The sequence below is a fragment of the Caretta caretta genome, chromosome 2 (genome assembly GCF_965140235.1).
Source record: "Caretta caretta isolate rCarCar2 chromosome 2, rCarCar1.hap1, whole genome shotgun sequence".
NCBI lineage: Eukaryota > Metazoa > Chordata > Testudines > Cheloniidae > Caretta > Caretta caretta.
This window is the reverse complement of record NC_134207.1, coordinates 38,786,267-38,803,061: the sequence shown is the minus strand read 5'-3', so window position 1 is coordinate 38,803,061 and position 16,795 is coordinate 38,786,267. Positions and strand designations below refer to the sequence as shown.

Sequence of the window (16,795 nt, the reverse complement as noted above, 5' to 3'; positions counted from 1 at the left end):
TCCCTGTGGGAACCGAAGTCGACGGCACTGACTCTTGCTGCCTGGACACCGAGGGCTCCTTCATGGGATGCCCCAGTACCGCGCCTGCAGGTCCCACTGTTTTCTACACCAAGGAGTGCCCCCTGTCAGCTCTTCTATGCCGCTTGTACGGCACCGGCGAATGCGAGCAGTGCTGGATAGTCTGTGCATCCTGCGGTGCCGGAGAGCGCTTGTGCCGAGGGTCTCTTAGACTAGAGTCCTTCCTCGGCATCGTGTCACATACCAATGCCACGGCACTCCGTATGGACGTGCTGGATACAGGGTCCTGGCAGTCCACAGCAGACTGGGGACGAAGGGCGGATTCCATGAGCAACTGTTTCAATCAGAAATCTCCTTTTTAGTTCTGGGGTGGAAAGTCCTGCAGATCTTGCACCTTTCTGTCTGCTGTGCCTACCCCAGACACTTCAGACACAAGTCATGGGGGTTGCTCGTTGGCATAGGCTTGCTGCAGGTTCTGCAGGGTTTAAAGTCTTGGGCTCGCGGCATGGCCCGGAGCCCAAGTGGGGGCAGGTTGGGATAGGGAAACCCTGCTCCCAAACCTCACTATATACACTATATATACACTAACAACTAAGACTAACTACAACTAAACTAGGCTAAGCTAACTATATGAAAGAACACTAAGGGAAGGACTTGCTAAGCAAGCGGCTGCAGTTCCAATGACCATCACTGGCAGTAAGAAGGAACTGAGGCGGGCCCAGGTTGGCAGGATCATATATTGAGCGCCATCAAGGCACTCCTCCAGGGGACTCCACAGCTGACCCGACAGGAGGTGCTAAGGGAAAACTTTCTGATGACTGTGTACACGGCGTTCACGCACTTGATTGGAATTGACGTGAACAAGTACTCGAAGAAGAACCTGTGTTATTTTACCAGGATATTTCTGTGGAAGTTAGTGCTATTTCATATGTGTTCACACAGGAAAACAAGAGAGGATATATAATTTTTTTTACACCATGAATAAGGAAAATTATCCTTCTTTTCATATGAATAAATGAAAAAAAACATTTGATAGATTTTGTTTGGGAAATACAAAGTTTATCCAGATAATATATGAAATATATTTACAAATGTTTATTCTGATTGAGTTGTTACTATGAAAAAATGAATTGTTGGAATTTTTGTTTTGCCATACTATAAAAATGCTGCAATGCATTATGCATATGATATGTGATTTATAAGTCTGTATAAGAATTTTTACACAGCATACTACCTGTAATAAAATATTATCTTGGGCACTCCAAACCCGACGAGCGGAAAATCCCAGTCTTTTTTCTAGGCAGACATCTCTTTTCACGTTTGCATCTCTATCCTCTCTCTCCCCCAGGACCACGAATTAATCTCGAGTAAACACCTCTAATACACAGAGTGACAACAAGCTATATGCATGAAAGAGAAAGAATTTACCAGAAAAAAGACTGGTAATCTCTTGACAGGCATTGAGAAAGTGAGAAAAACTAGCCTATATTCAAGCAAATATCATGAATATTGTCGGTTTTAATAGCCTATAAATCTTATATGCACATAGTTTGAAATAACTTTGTCAGGGTTCCCTCCCCACTGTGAACTCTAGGGTACAGATGTGGGGACCCACATGAAAGACCCCCTAAGCTTATTTCTACCAGCTTAGGTTAAAACTTCCCCAAGGCACAAATCTCTATTTGTCCTTGGACTGAGGTATGCTGCCACCACCAAGTGATTTAGACAAAGTGTCAGGGAAAGGACCACTTGGAGTTCCTATTCCCACAAAATATCCCCCCAGGCCTACATCCTCTTTCCTGGGGAGGCTTGAAAAATAAACAAGGTGAGCACAAACCAGACCCGTGGGTTTGTAGGACACTAAAAACCCAATCAGATTCTTAAAAAAAAGGTTATTATAAAGAAAAAAAAAGTAAAAGAAGCACCTCTGTTAAATCAGGATGGAAGGTAATTTTACAGGACAATCAGATTCAAAACACAGAGGATTTCCCTCTAGGCAAAACTTAAAAATTACAAAAAAACAGGGATAAACCTCCCTCTAGCACAGGGAAAATTCACAAGCTAAAACAATAGATTAATGTATTTCCTTGCTTTACTTACAATTTTTGTAATCTAGATGCTTAGTTCAAGTAGGGCTTTGGGAGATGTATTTTCCCTGTCCTGATTCCTCGCTGACCCAGAGAGAACCAACAGAGAGAATAAAGCAAAAACGTTTCCCCACAGATTTGAAAGTATCTTCTCCCCTTATTGGTCCTTTTAGTCAGGTGCCAACCAAGTTACCTGAGTTTCTTAACCCTTTACAGGTAAGGAGGGATTTTATGATACCCTTAGCTGTATGTTTATGAAAAACTTGCTCACCAAGTACTCAGAATAGTTGGATATACAGTAACTCCTCATTTAACGTTGTAGTTATGTTCCTGAAAAATGCGACTTTAAGTGAAATGATGATGTTAAGCGAATCCAATTTCCCCACAAGAATGAATATAAATGTGGGCGTAGGGTCCAGGGAATTTTTTTTTTTGCCATACAGTACAGTACTATAGTTGAGAGGTGCCCCTGCCTTACCCCACACAGGCACAGCCCACTGGCACTGGAGACAATGAGGCAGGCAAGGAGGCTGAAGGTGCTGTAGGCTAGGAGAAGCACCTTGCACAGCAGCAGCAGCAGCAGCAGCTTCCCCTACTCTGCAAGCACCAGGGGTGGGGGGCTCAACCCTTGGCCCACCCACTCCACCCCTTCCCCGAAGCATCCCCCCTTTACTCCGCACATCGTGTCCTCGCTCCTCCCCCCTCCCTCCCCTGCCTCCTGCCTGTAGCAATCAGCTGGTTTGTGGCATTCGGGAGGCAGGGGAGGGAGGGGGAGCCTGCGTGCCCAGTCCTCGCTCCTCCCCACTCCCTCCTGAACACTGCAAGCCAGCTAATTGTCGCAAGCAGGAGGTGGGAGGAGGAGGGGGAAGGCACTGATCCGTCAGGTCTGCCAGCGGGCGGGAAGCACTGTGTGGGGGGGCATAGGGGAGCTGATGGGGGGCTGCCATCTGTGGACAAAGCAGACAGCCAAACAATGTTATAGTGAAGCATTGCACAGCTTTAAATGGAGCATGTTCTGTAATTGAGCAGGGATGGAAGATCGAAACAACATTAAGTGAGAAGACGTTAAGTGTGGAGTTACTGTATATGTATATCTTTCTTCACTTCTCTCAAAACCCTCTATTTATCCTTTCATCAGCACTTTCTGATATTTACCATGAAGGTTCCCGAAGCTGACGGAGGGAAGCCAACACAAATTTATCCTCCTCAAGATCCACTTGACCCAAGTCCATAAGACGATCACCTTCAACCTCAATCATGTGAAGCATGGATAGCACATGAAGCAGAAAGCAGTGTATGCCCTAAAATACACAATTGTACATATGTACAGATCAAAAGAAGAAAGAACACACTAACATATGAGTATGAGCTTGGCAGGATGGCTTCATGGCAGTGCCGTCTCCGACCTCACATTTTTCCCAATTTTATCGGCAATGAGATTGTTTGTTTATTTATTTATTTAAATAAGTTATGAAGGCACGGTCAGAATTTTACCAATACCAGCTGGCCAACAAAACACTGCTGTAGGAGATTGATAACAGACTTACTCGTAGAAATACTAATTTTACAAGTGCAATTATTGTTTTTTTCTCAGCCCTGCTCCCGCCTGTCAATAATGAACAATTAGTGAAGGGTAAGGGTAGGGTAAGGGTATTTGTGTAGCCAGATGGTTATATTTTTGTCATATTTGAATGAAAATGTCTACATTTAGAAATAATCTTCTTTTCCCCATATCTCCTTTATTTATCAACCGATTTTGATAAAATATGAAATGGAGTCAGTTTCCTCTTTTTTAGAGGCCTCTCATAGTGTGAGGCCCTAAGATGTAGCTTAGTTAACTTACGCCTTAATCCAGCACTGTTCCTGATGAAGCCAACATAAATCTTTTTGATAGGATCTGTTGACAAGAAGGCACTAGCCAGGCCTTCCCAGCTGAGGTTGCAACCACTCCACCTCAACAAGTGTATAAAGGGGATGTGGACTTACTGGAATCAGGGGATATTCCTGACAACGACCCTGTGTTCTCTCAAATATTTTTTTATGTTTGTGTGTAAGCATCAGTGAGCTCATCAGAATTAAGCCCTATGACATTCCCGGGTGCAATACAGATGAGTGAGGGGGCTGCATCACCCCTGCCCGGCAACCTCAGATGCCCACAATGCCTTGCTACTGTAGTTCTCGCCTGGGTAACTCACAAATAATCTGTCAGTGTACAGGTCACACACAGAGTGTCTGTGTATGGTTACAGTGCTGGTTCAGCAACTCTGATCCCAGCAGCCTGTCAGCAAACACCAGCCACACTCCGGCTTCAACCAGCCTGGGTCATTACTTGCAGGGTGACCCCAACACACTCCCAGTCCTGAATCTTCCTCCCCCAGAAATGTGTGTTCTGTACTGTGCAACCCTCTCCTGGACAGTTCAGATACTTCAGGTTCATTGTCACTGTAGGAGAACAATATACAGCAACTTACCACCTTAAATTGAGTTAACCACAGTTCACAACACTAGATTAGTTTTGATTAAAGAGTGAAACAAGTTTATTTAACTACTAAGAGGTAGATTTTAAATGAGTACAAGCAACAGGGCACTAAAGTCAGAAATGAAAAATAAAGGTAAAAACACTTTCTAAACTTAAACTAAAGTTGGTTCAAGGTGAACTTCTTACCACAGGTTTTCAGTGGTCTTGCTGACCAAGTTTCAGGTCAGGAACTGCTCAGAAGATCCAGTGGTCTGTTTTTTTTGTCTTCTAAGGTGAAAAAAGAGAGATGGACAAGGAGAGATAACATGGGGTGTTTTTGCCCCTCACTTTTATAGTTCAGTCACCCTTTGAAATTCCTGAGAGTGACTCCTAGATAAGGTTCTTTCTGGCTGAGAGCAAGGAGACATGGAGTCTGGTGGGGAAGAGGTGCCAGGCTATTCCTTCTCCCCATGTTTGCTGAAATGCAGATTTTGTCTTCTTCCATCCATGTCTTCTCACTGTCTGAGGCCTCTGCATACAGCTTATATGCAAAATGAGGTAAACACACATCCTTTTGTTTAAGACAGACCAGTTCTACCTAATCAGGGATACATGAGTTTGAACATGTGCCTTTACCATCATACAGGGGGGATTTCATAACTTTACACATGTTGTTGCTACACACAAATCACCATATTAGTGACCAGTAATTTAGTTTTCCAATGATACCTTACAATGCATATTTTGTACAAGATTATTACAATAGCGCATAGGGTGTGAATACAGGGCGACCCAACCTGAACCAGCATAATCCCCTTCATTGTCCAGGAAGAAAAAAGCTTTAGGATATTGTTGTTACCCCAGTCAGTCAAATTCCTCATTAACATCACACAAATGGCTCCTGATAAAAAGGGCCTGGGTACACCTTCAGTGTGGAAAACCCAACAGGAGATAGGGATGTCCTAGAAAACTCTGCATATATCTTCTTGTGGAGTTTCTGCAGATCATGCAGGTTTAATGGGGGGATTGCAGTCCAATGGCATGGAATTGGGGGTGGAGGATGAGGCTGTCCAGCACCACTCACTCATATTCTTATTTTCATAAGAAAATTTGACAGTTGTATGAACCTCTGTAGAAATCCCCTCTCCACTAGTCTCTGCTGCCATCCTACCTTGGACTCTCCATCCATGCCTGGCTTGTGCTATACCCCCACAAAGGGTATTGACAGTGCTGATTAGAAACCCACAGGAATAATATTGCATTAACTCCTGCAGATACAGGCTACTGTCCTGGATCTGCAATCACCTAAACTTCTGGAGCTCCTTCCAGGCAGGCCTTCCACAAGCTTGGTAATGAGACAAAGGGGCAGCTGCTGCTTGGTCTCAGCTCCTCTCCCTTTGACAGATTTGTGGCAATTAACTTATAGGCAGGGCCCGCTGTGTATTCTGTGATTCCATGGCTGTGGGATTTGTTGCAGAAATGTGCTCCAGAGTCTCAGCTTTCATTTTAAAACAGTATGTTAGCAGCCCTTATGGTTACAGAAAAAAACTTCAAGTATACGAACCAAGCATAAATCAGTGCAGTGTCCATTTGCCTACATCTGATCAGAACAAGAACCAATAGCTCTGAGAGGAGTGACCTGCCCCACTTATCTCACTTACAGCCTGATAGACTCCACAATTCGGTGGCTGGATAACTTGAAATTTTCCCAAGATGCCATGGAATTCAGCATCCCTGCCACAGTATTTACCATTTTGCTGAAGCCAATGTTTTGTTTTCTCTGTCACCCTGAGTTAATTGGGGGAGTTAATTGGATTACAGCATGTGCTCCTTGCATTGTTCCTTGGAGACAGGCAGCAGGGGAGTGAGAAGTAGAATCCAGCTCCCAGCCAGAGGAAGCAGAAGTGTAGTCTGGCAAACTAGTTTTTCTGGAGAACAGTGCAGCAGCTATGGCTATGTCTACACTGCACTTTTGGTGGTAAAACTTTTGTCAGTAAAACTTTTGAAAAAACACACCCCAACTGACAAAAGTGTTACAGACGAAAAGGGTAGGTGTGGACATAGCTTTGTCGGCAGGAGACAAAGCTACTGCCCCTAATTGGGGGTGGTTTTATTTTGTCAGCAGGAGAAAGAGCTCTCCTGCCAACAAAGAGCAGCTACACTGCGTACCTTAGGGCATGACTACACTTGCAGATGTAGAGCGCTGTGAGTTAAACCTGCCTTCGGAGAGCGCAGTAAGGAAAGCACTGCAGTCTGTCCACACTGACAGCTGCAAGCGCACTGGTGTGGCCACATTTGCAGCACTTGCAGGAGCGGTGCATTATGGGCAGCTATCCCACAGAACACCTCTTCCCATTCTGGCGCTGTGGCTTGTGTGAAGGGGGCAGGGAGGGCATTCTGGGTCCTGTCCCAATGCCCCGTGATGCATCGCTTCGCATCCCAGTGATCCCTGTGCTTCCGTCTACATTTGGTGCCATCTTTCAACTTTTTTGTACTGTGCGCTCTGTCTTCCCTTTCGGTCTGCAGGAATGGAGCCCGAACTGCTGAGGAGTATGCTGACAAGTCTCGCCAGCACGTCACGTTTGGCAGTCGAGTTACTTCTTAAGCTACAAACTGACAGTGAGGAGTCCAACGATAATGTCAACTCGCGTAACGCATATCACACGAGATTGCTTGTGGCATTCACAGACATGCTCACCACCATGGAATGCCACTTTCGGGCTCAGGAAACAAGCACTGAGTGGTGGGATCACATCATCATGCAAGTCTGGGATGATGAGCAGTGGCTGCAGAACTTTCGGATGAGAAAAGCCACTTTCATGGGACTGTGTGAGGAGCTCGCCCCCACGCTGCTCCACAAGGACACGAGATTGAGAGCTGCCTTGCCAGTGGAGAAGCGGATGGCTATTGCAATCTGGAAGCTAGCAACTCCTAACAGCTACCGATCAGTTGCTAACCAGTTTGGAGTGGAAAAGTCGACCGTTGGAATCGTCTTGATGCAAGTTTGCAGGGCCATTAATCACATCCTGCTCACAAGAACTGTAACTCTGGCTAACATGCATGACACTGTGGCTGTCTTTGTACAAATGGGTTTCCCTAACTGCAGAGGGGAGATAGATGGGACGCATATTCCAATTCTGGCACCAGCCCACCTAGCCTCCAAGTCCATTAATCGGAAGGGGTATTTCTCTATGGTTCTCCGGGTGCTTGTGCATCACTCTGGTTGTTTCATTGACGTTAACGCAGGCTGGCCCGGAAAGGTGCATGATGCATGCATCTTTTGGAACACTGGCCTGTTCAGGAAGCTGCAAGGCGGGATTTTCTTCCCGGACCAGAAGATCACTGTAGGGGAAGTCAAAATGCCCACTGTGATCCTTGGAGACCCCGCTTACCCGTTAATGCCATGGCTCATGAAACCCTACACAGGGAGCCTTGACAGCAGCAAGGAGCAACAACAGGCTGAGTCGGTGCAGAATGACTGTGGAGTGTGCTTTTGGCCGTTTAAAGGGCCTGTCTGTACTGTCAATTAGTACAGGAAGCTGGACTTGGCTGATGACCACATCCCCGCAGTTATATCCACGTGCTGTAGCCTCCATAACATTTGTGAAGGGAAGGGTGACAGATTCACTCAGGCATGGAACTCGGAGGTTCAACACCTGGAGGCTGAATTTGAACAGCCAGAGAGCAGGGCCATTAGAGGGGCCCAGCACGGGGCTGCAAGGATTAGGGATGCCTTGAGGGAGCAATTTGAGGCTGAAAGCCACCAGTAACGTTTGATGCCCTGCACAGGAGTGAGGAGTGGTGGTTCCAAAGTTAGTAGGAATCTGTGTTTGCTACACTGACTTGCAGTGCCTGTTGCTTTCCTGGGCTATGGTATCTTTTACTTAATGCAATAATAAGAATGTTTTCAAAGCCAGAAAATCCATTTATTGAAAAGAAAATTCATTTACTGAAAAGAAACACAACTGCTTGGGAAACAGAAAGGTCAAGGGGGTAGGGTGGGGAACAGTTCAATCACAGATTTGCTTATGTCCTGTCTGGAGTGCTGTGCAATGAGTGCTGCACTTCAGGCTGGCTAATATGCATGGTGATGTGGGTTGAGTGCAGTGGGTAAGGGTCGTAGTTTGCAGGGCTGGGTGGTGAAGCTACAGGTGTTGGAGGCAGCTGGTGGTGAGAAGAACCCAGATGTGGGGGAAAGTGGGTTGGAGGTGGACATGGGGGCACAAGGAAAAGAGTTTTGAGACAACGGCTGCAAGGGACGGGGTGCGGATGCGGTAGTACTCCGCCTGCATTGCTACGAGTGCCTGGATCGAGTCCCCTTGGCGCTCCATAATGCTTCTGAGCCGCTCCGTGCTTTGGTGCCGGCGATTCGCATTCTGCTGGCGGACCACCTTTCACTCTCCTGCCACTCCTGCACTTTTTGATTTTCATTAAGGGACTGCTGCATTACTTCTTGCTTCTACGTGGCCTCTTCCTAATTCTTTGGAGTCTTTCGGCCGGTGATAACAAAGACGGCTGAGATCTCAAGGTTGCATCTGTAAAGGCAAAATGCAACACTTAACAGAGGCAGCATTATTCACACCAGACAGAGCAATGATTCCCCCGTACTTAAAGACAAGCACAGTCCACACAATAGCAGAATTTGCCCGTCCCAACGGGAGTGCACATAACCCACAAGAGCCCCCAAATGGTGAATAAGCACAGGGGCAAGGAGTACTGATTGTTTCACAGCCGTACTGTCCTCTGGGTTTCTGTGCTTTGGGGAGAGCTAACAGCTGCAGCGGGCCCCTATACTGAACACTGTCCCCACATTTTCCACAGGAGTTCATCCTGGAAGATATCTCGCTGCTGAGGGTGACCTGGGAAGCAAGGGAGGGTTTTCTACTAAAATGCGGCTTCCGCCCTGACCCATATGCAGCTTGCCTGTGTGCAGCAATGGTCCCCCCACCCCCCACGGCACAGTGGCGCAGACATGTTAGCCTGACTGGGACAAGTAGTATAGTAGCTCTCCCAAGGAACCTACGCACATGCATTGCCCAGCTTCTGCATGAGACCTTTGAAGAGATCACTGAGGCCGATTTCCGCGATGTGAGAGAGCACATCAACGCCCTATTCCACATCTAGATATGCATCCAGCCCTAACCGTCCTCGCCCCAAGAGTCAGCACCGAACAACTTTCTTCCCAAAATAAAAGCTGCTTACCAGGCACCTCCTCTGGTGTTTGTCCTTCCCCAAGCACCGGCTGCTGTGACTGGCTACCTTCCTCCTGGCTTGAGAACAGCTCCTGGCTGCACGCATCTCGCGATGCCGGGGTGTCTCCCTCCCCCTCAGCACCCTTGCTCCCGCTTTCCTCCTCCTCCTCCTGCCTTGTTGATCTGGGCTCTGAAGTGTCCATGGTGGTACTTGGAGTGGAGGTGGGGTCACCCCCAAGTATTGCGTCCAGATCTTTGTAGAAACGGCAGGTCGCAGGGGCAGCACCGGAGCAGCTGTTTGCCTCGCGGGCTTTGTGGTAGGCATTCCACAGTTCCTTCACTTTAACCCTGCACTGCTGTGCGTCCCGATCATGGCCCCTTTCCATCATGTCCCTTGATATCTGCCGGAAGGTATCGTAATTCCTATGGCTGGAGCACAGCTGGGACTGGACAGCTTCCTGCCCCCAGACACTGATGAGGTCCAGCACCTTGCCATTGCTCCGTGCTGGGGATTTCCTGGCACGTGGTAGCATAGTCACCTGGAAAGATTTGCTGAGAGCACTCCATGCCTTGCTGAGCAAACAGGAAGGGGATTTTCAAAATTCCCAGAGAATTTAAAGGGCGGGTCTGATGGTTGGTCACCTGAGGGCAGGGCAGGGCAGGGCAGTAGAGTTCAAAGTGATGACCAGATAACCATCTAACAGAGTGGTTAGAACAGGCATTGTGGGACACTTCTGGGGGCCAATCAGAGCGCATTAACAGACCAAGGCGTCCGCACTGGTGCCACGGCACTCCAGCTGGGGCGCAGCAAGCATTATGCCTCTTCTCGAGGTGGATTACCAGGAGCGCTCCAGCCGTGGAGTCAGGGGCTCTACGTGCTGTGCCAGCATGGACGCGTCGTGAGTTAGGGCGTCTGGGCCTGCTTTAATGCGCTCTAAGTTGCAAGGGTAGCCAAGCCCTTACTGTGGCACTGTTGTAGCAGCACAACTGTGCGCTGTAAGATGCGCGGAGTAGACATAGCCTAAGACCTGGAGAGCTGGGGAGATAAACTATAGAAGCTGACTCCAAGCTCCCCGCTTCCCTGGCATGTTGGGAGAAAGCGGTTTTGAGCTGGGTCTCCTGGACAACGTCATGGGAGCTGAGATGGGGATCTGTAGCAGATAGAGAGTGCGATGAAAAACCCATCCTTGAAAACAATAATAATGGTAGAAAAATCAACAATGTTTATATCAATTAGTGCCTTGCCAGAGTCTCGCTGTGTGTTTTGGGGGCTGGGAACAAAGGAGGCTTCATCATGACCGGATAAACCAACATGGTTGTGGAATTTAGGGGTTACCACCACAGAATTTGGCACCATTGTGCTATGAAGTATAAGGAGTCCTGCATATAGTGAGTTTTCCACTACTTTCTCTAATCTGTGGGGAATACGGGAAACCATGATACAGCCCAGAATATGTCATTCCTACCAATAAGCTCTATAATCTTCTCAGGGATAGCAGTCAATTTTGGTCTGTAGTGCTCACGTAGAACTTAACAGTTTTCCATCAAAAAAAATCTTGATTTAAAATCAGTTTCATGGAAACTCAATGAGTTAATCTGAATTTGTGAAAAATTATCATGTACTGTTTTGATAAGGTCAAAGAGCCTTGTATAAGTAAGTAAGTAAGTATAATTAATAATTAAGTCTATTGTACTTAATTTTCATTATTTGCATTACCATAGCACCTAGCAGCTTGTTACCCAAGCATCGGAATGAGTAGCGGGCCTGCCAAACAGCATAGGCTATAAAGAAATCCTCTTGTTCCGTCTTAATAATCCTGAGTCTCAAACAGAAAAAAGGTTTTAAGATAGGACAGAATGGGGCACAAAACATTCCTTCCACAAGGCTTTTCAATGATAAGCCACCAAATATTAACTGCATATAATTAATTTGTGGGCCAGACAAGGTTTGACCTTCAGCCTTTCATTTAATGTGTGTACCTTCTGTACATTGTATGACATTGTTTGATCTATACTGACTGCATCCGATTTAGGGCCCAGTCCCGCAAAGCATTTCTTATTGACTTCAGTGGGACTTCAAGTTTTGAGAAGAGGTCCCATACAGCCTAGTCCTACTTCCAGTGAAGTCAGTGACAAAACTCCCACTCAATGTCTTCTGTTCTCTTCAGCACTGATCACTGCTGCCACTCAATAAAAGTTAAGGATCAGCCCAGACATCTTATCAATTTTATAACTAGAAAAGGGAGAAGTTTAATAGAGATTTCCTTTTTGCCAAGCCAAATTGCTGCAAATCTGCATGCTGCAAGCTCAGGAGAGGACTCTGAGCCCTGGTCTACACTGCAAGTTTAGGTCGAATTTAGCAGTGTTAGGTCGATTTAACCCTGCACCCGTCCACACGACAAAGCCATTTTTGTCGACTTAAGGGGTTCTTAAAATCAATTTTTGTAGTCCTCCCAGAGGTGGGGAATAGCACTGAAATTGACATCGCCAGGTTGAATTTGGGATAGTGTGGACGCAGTTCGATGGTATTGGCCTCTGGGAGCTATCCCAGAGTGCTCCATTGTGACCGCTCTGGACAGCACTTTCAACTCAGATGCACTGGCCAGGTACACAGGAAAAGCCCTGGGAACTTTTGAATTTCATTTCCTGTTTGGCCAGCATGGCGAGCTCATCAGCACAGGTGACCATGCAGTCCCAGAATTGCAAAAGAGCTCCAGCATGGACCGAACGGGAGCTACTGGATCTGATTGCTGTATGGGGAGACGAATCCGTGCTCTCAGAACTCCGTTCCAAAAGACGAAATGCCAAAATATTTGAAAAACATCTCCAAGGGCATGATGGACAGAGGCTACAACAGGGACTGGCAGCGGTGCCGTGTGAAAATTAAGGCGCTCAGGCAAGCCTACCAAAAAATCAAAGAGGCAAATGGCTGCTCCGGGTCAGCCCCCCAGACATGCTGCTTCTATAATGAGCTGCATGCAATTCTAGAGGGGAGCCCTACCACTACCCCACACCTGTACGTGGACTCCTGAAGCAGGGAGCCTCATGCAACAGGGATGAGGATTTTGGGGACAAGGAAGATGAGGAGGCGGAGGATGAAACCGTTCTCCCCGATAGCCAGGAACTGTTTATCGCTCTGGAGCCAATACCCTCCTAACCCAGGCTCCCGGACCTTGAAGCTGGAGAAGGCAACTCTAGTGAGTGTAACTTTGTAAATATAATACGTGGTTTAAAAGCAAGCTTATTTAATGATTATACTTTGAGAGAAGTCTGTGTCCATGTCCTCATCACTCTTGTCACCGTGCTGCCATTGCCTCCTCACCTGCTTTTGCAGGTTCTGGTTCTGCACATACTGCAGGGTAACGCGTGAGGTGTTTACAATGCTCATAACTGCCGTGGTGATCTGAGCAGGCTCCACACTTGCCGTGGTATGGCGTCTGCAGGAGAGCAGAGTTGCAGTGGAAGCGGTGGATGACGACGGTTTGCAGTCCTACTGCACCGTCTGCTGAAAGCAGTATGGTGTCTGCACGGAAAAAAGGTGTGAAATGATTGTCTGCCGTTGCTTTCATGGAGGTAGGGGCAACTGACAACATGTACCCAAAACCACCCACTACAATGTTTTTGCCCCATCAGACATTGGGAGCTTAACACAGAATTTCAATGGGTGGTGGAGACTGCAGGAACTGTGGGATAGCTTCCCACAGTGCAATGCTCCAAAAGTCGACGCTAGCCACAGTATTGTGGATGCACTCCGCCGACTTAATGCGCTTAGTGGGGACACACACAATCGACTGTACAAAATCGCTTCTATAAAAACCAACTTCTATAAATTTGACCTAATTTTGTAGTGTAGACATACCCTTAATTCTGGAATTCACTTCCTGTTTCTCAGAGCCCAAGTATGGTTATCTTCAGGGGAGAATGTGAAGAGACAGAGAGCCAGGCCAGGCCCGGCCCAGCTAATCTTGTGTCTATTGGTCAGCATGTTGTATAGCTTGTTTTAAAATCAAGTAAATATGACTAGAGAATGTTTAAGGGACTGTGGAAAAAAAGATTTCAAACCCTGTTGTGAATAAATCAGAGATCCATACTCCTGCTGTTTTGTAGAAGACTATATGTTCTTGCACTCAATTGGTTTGGAGGGGGTCTGGTATATGCTAGAAGTCCACATTTCCAGGCAGTTTTGTTTAGATCTTCTATAACGTCCATACTTAAGAGAACTTTAAATCATTTCAGAATATGGCAAAGTCTACCATCTTAGGATAGGATGAATTGAAAAAATTCAGACAAAGAAAAAGGCCACAACGCCTTTAAAGAGATTATAGTAATTAACCTAATGCTCCCTTTATAACAAAGGGAAGCTTTTTGTAAATTCAGGGTGTACTTACTCAGCCCAGCGAACCTCTACCTCCACTACTGCTACCTGTGCTAGTGTAGCTAGACTGCTATTTGTACTCTTGCTAGCTCGATGAGAGCTACTGAGTACATGTAATACCAGTACAAGTGGATATTGCTAGGCATTAACTTTTGCATTGAGCAACGGACAGTCTCAAGTCCCCCTCCCACCATGTCCCTTCTGGCTTGTAAATATGCAGAGTGAAAAAGGGGTGTGTGGAAAATGAGAGTCTGAGGAGACATCCTCACACTGCACTGTTTCACTACATATTCCAGTGTAGCCCGCTGCTAAGCAGGAGTCACTTGGCCCTAGCAGTGCATAGCAGCGCTCTCATTAATGCAGGATGGGGTTCCTCTGCACTCAGCTCTGCTGATCATTTTTGACTTTTCACATACACAACATTCCCTGCATCAGCACTGTGCAGGACCAAACCCTATCTCTTGCCCATTGAAGAGGAAAGTACTGCCTATAGCCTTAAATGGTTGTCATGAGAAACTTTCGCCTATGTAGGGGTTGTTGGCAAAGCTGGGTGACTACTGCAAATAAAGGGTTCAAAAGCACGAGTCCAAATAAAACCCATTAATTTGCTTTTGTATTGAAAATCATTTGTTTTCTGTGAACATTCATGGGACTGATGTTCTTGCACACAGTAATGTTTAAGAAAGTGAAAGTGGGGGAGGTTTAGGTTGGATATTAGGAAAAACTTTTTCACTAGGAGGGTGGTGAAACACTGGAATGCGTTGCCTAGGGAGGTGGTAGAATCTCCTTCCTTAGAAGTTTTTAAGGTCAGGCTTGACAAAGCCCTGGCTGGGATAATTTAATTGGGGATTGGTCCTGCTTTTGAGCAGGGGGTTGGACTAGATGACCTCCTGAGGTCCCTTCCAACCCTGATATTCTATGTTGCCTTGAGTGCAGGGGCCTGGACACGATGACCTCTCAAGGTCCCTTGAAATCCTATGAGGGGGGAACACCATCTTAAGTTCAAAGTGTAGACATAGCCCACAAGTCCTTACTCAGCAGGGCCTTTGTGAGTGTTCTTCAGAGGAGAGTAAGAAACTTCCTAATAGGCAGCTCTGGGATAACCTGTCTCTAAGGAGTTTCTTAACACCAGCAATTAGATAGCTTACTTTCAGAGGGTTTTTATCCTTTCAAATCTCCTGTTTTAATATTTATTGCAATTCCAGATATTCCTGTTATACATTGAACTTTTTTGACCTTATTAAGCTACTGGCCACAAGGGTGTTCTTTGGCAATGAGTTCCAGGAGCTGCTTGTGCATTGTTTTAAAGCATCTCCTTCTTTCTTCACTTTTGAATTTGCCACCTTTCAACTTCATTCAACATCCCTCTCGTCTTACAAGGAAGATGAGCAGAGGTTCCTGTTCTACCCTCAGTGAATACTTGCAGGCTGATTTTTGTGTCATTCCACATTATTTTCCCTAGATCTCAATTTTAAATTGAGAAACTTATTTTAGAGACCAAATAGAGGGAACAGGTACTGTGAAATGCCTAGTTTTAGGTCATCTTCTAAACAGCGGGAAAGAACCAAGAAGCTAACTTTACATGGAGAAACAGGTTCAAACAGATTATGGACAACTTTTTTAAAATTTGCCACAGGATCCCCACTCTGCCAGAGAACTGCGCTTTATAATTTCATCTTGGGGCAGAGGGATTGCTGGTTTCTACCAAGTGTTTCTGAGAGGGGAAGTAGGAGTTCAGGCCATCCATCATCTACCTGCCAAAACCACCACCCCTGCACACATCTCACACAAAAAAAGCTAGAAATCACATCTTATGAATGGGGAAGTTATGAATAGATTATTCTGTTTCACTGCAAATTTCCATTGCTCCTGCATATAAAGTATTAGTGCCAATGCTGTGAACTACCCTAGAAATATGCTTGTGAATAAATTGTTCAGTAATTGGGGACGATTAGGCTCGGACCACTTCAGCTTCTTACATCACCAGGTCCACTGACTGAATTAAACGCATTAAAAAAACCTGCATTACTTTAAGATAATCTAAGTGTAAGTTACATAATATCCTTTATTGGCAGAGGAAACTTGCAGGTGTCAATTACAAAATCCCCATTAATTCTTCCACATCCCTGGGGGTATCTTTTTGTGAGAATCTCCCTTTAGACCAGCCCACACTCAAATTCTTGCTTCAGCTATGGTGGATGAAACTCCTTCAGAGTAAATCAGCCTTCTTAAAGCCAGCCAAAAGGGTGCATGGAGATCATGTTTCCTTCCACAAAATGGGAAGAGTTGGTACAGTTCTCCTTACTGCACAAGGGAGTGAGATCCAATTTCAACAGTCCTATACATTGAATCTCCCTTTAGACCACCCTAAAACATGAACAATTCAAAATCTTATTTATAAATAGTTAAATATGTTCAGGAAGACAGAAAATGCATGATACTAAGAACTGAAAACTAAAACGGGTGGACCCAGCTGTTCAGTTCACTTGTTTTAGTACTTGAGTTTATAATATTAGCAACAGGTGGCTAAATGTAGGTTAATCTGATCTGGAAACTGCATACAGGTATTATAGTGAGTGGGATTCCAACTCCGACTCTCGAATGACACCAATGTAGTTTGAGGCATACCAACATGACAGGAGAAAGGAAAGAGTATTAATAAAAC

At 45.9% G+C, this 16,795-nt stretch overlaps 1 non-coding gene across 1 annotated transcript; it reads right to left on the bottom strand.

The window, feature by feature from the left end:
* Nucleotides 1-8,484: 8,484 nt before the first annotated feature.
* On the bottom strand, nt 8,485-13,601 carry LOC125632719 (uncharacterized). The gene is made up of 2 exons (XR_012666909.1): nt 13,014-13,601; nt 8,485-9,098 (listed from the first exon to the last, which is right to left on the bottom strand). It is a non-coding gene; the product is annotated as an uncharacterized LOC125632719 (transcript).
* Between the last annotated feature and the right edge of the window lie 3,194 nt (nt 13,602-16,795).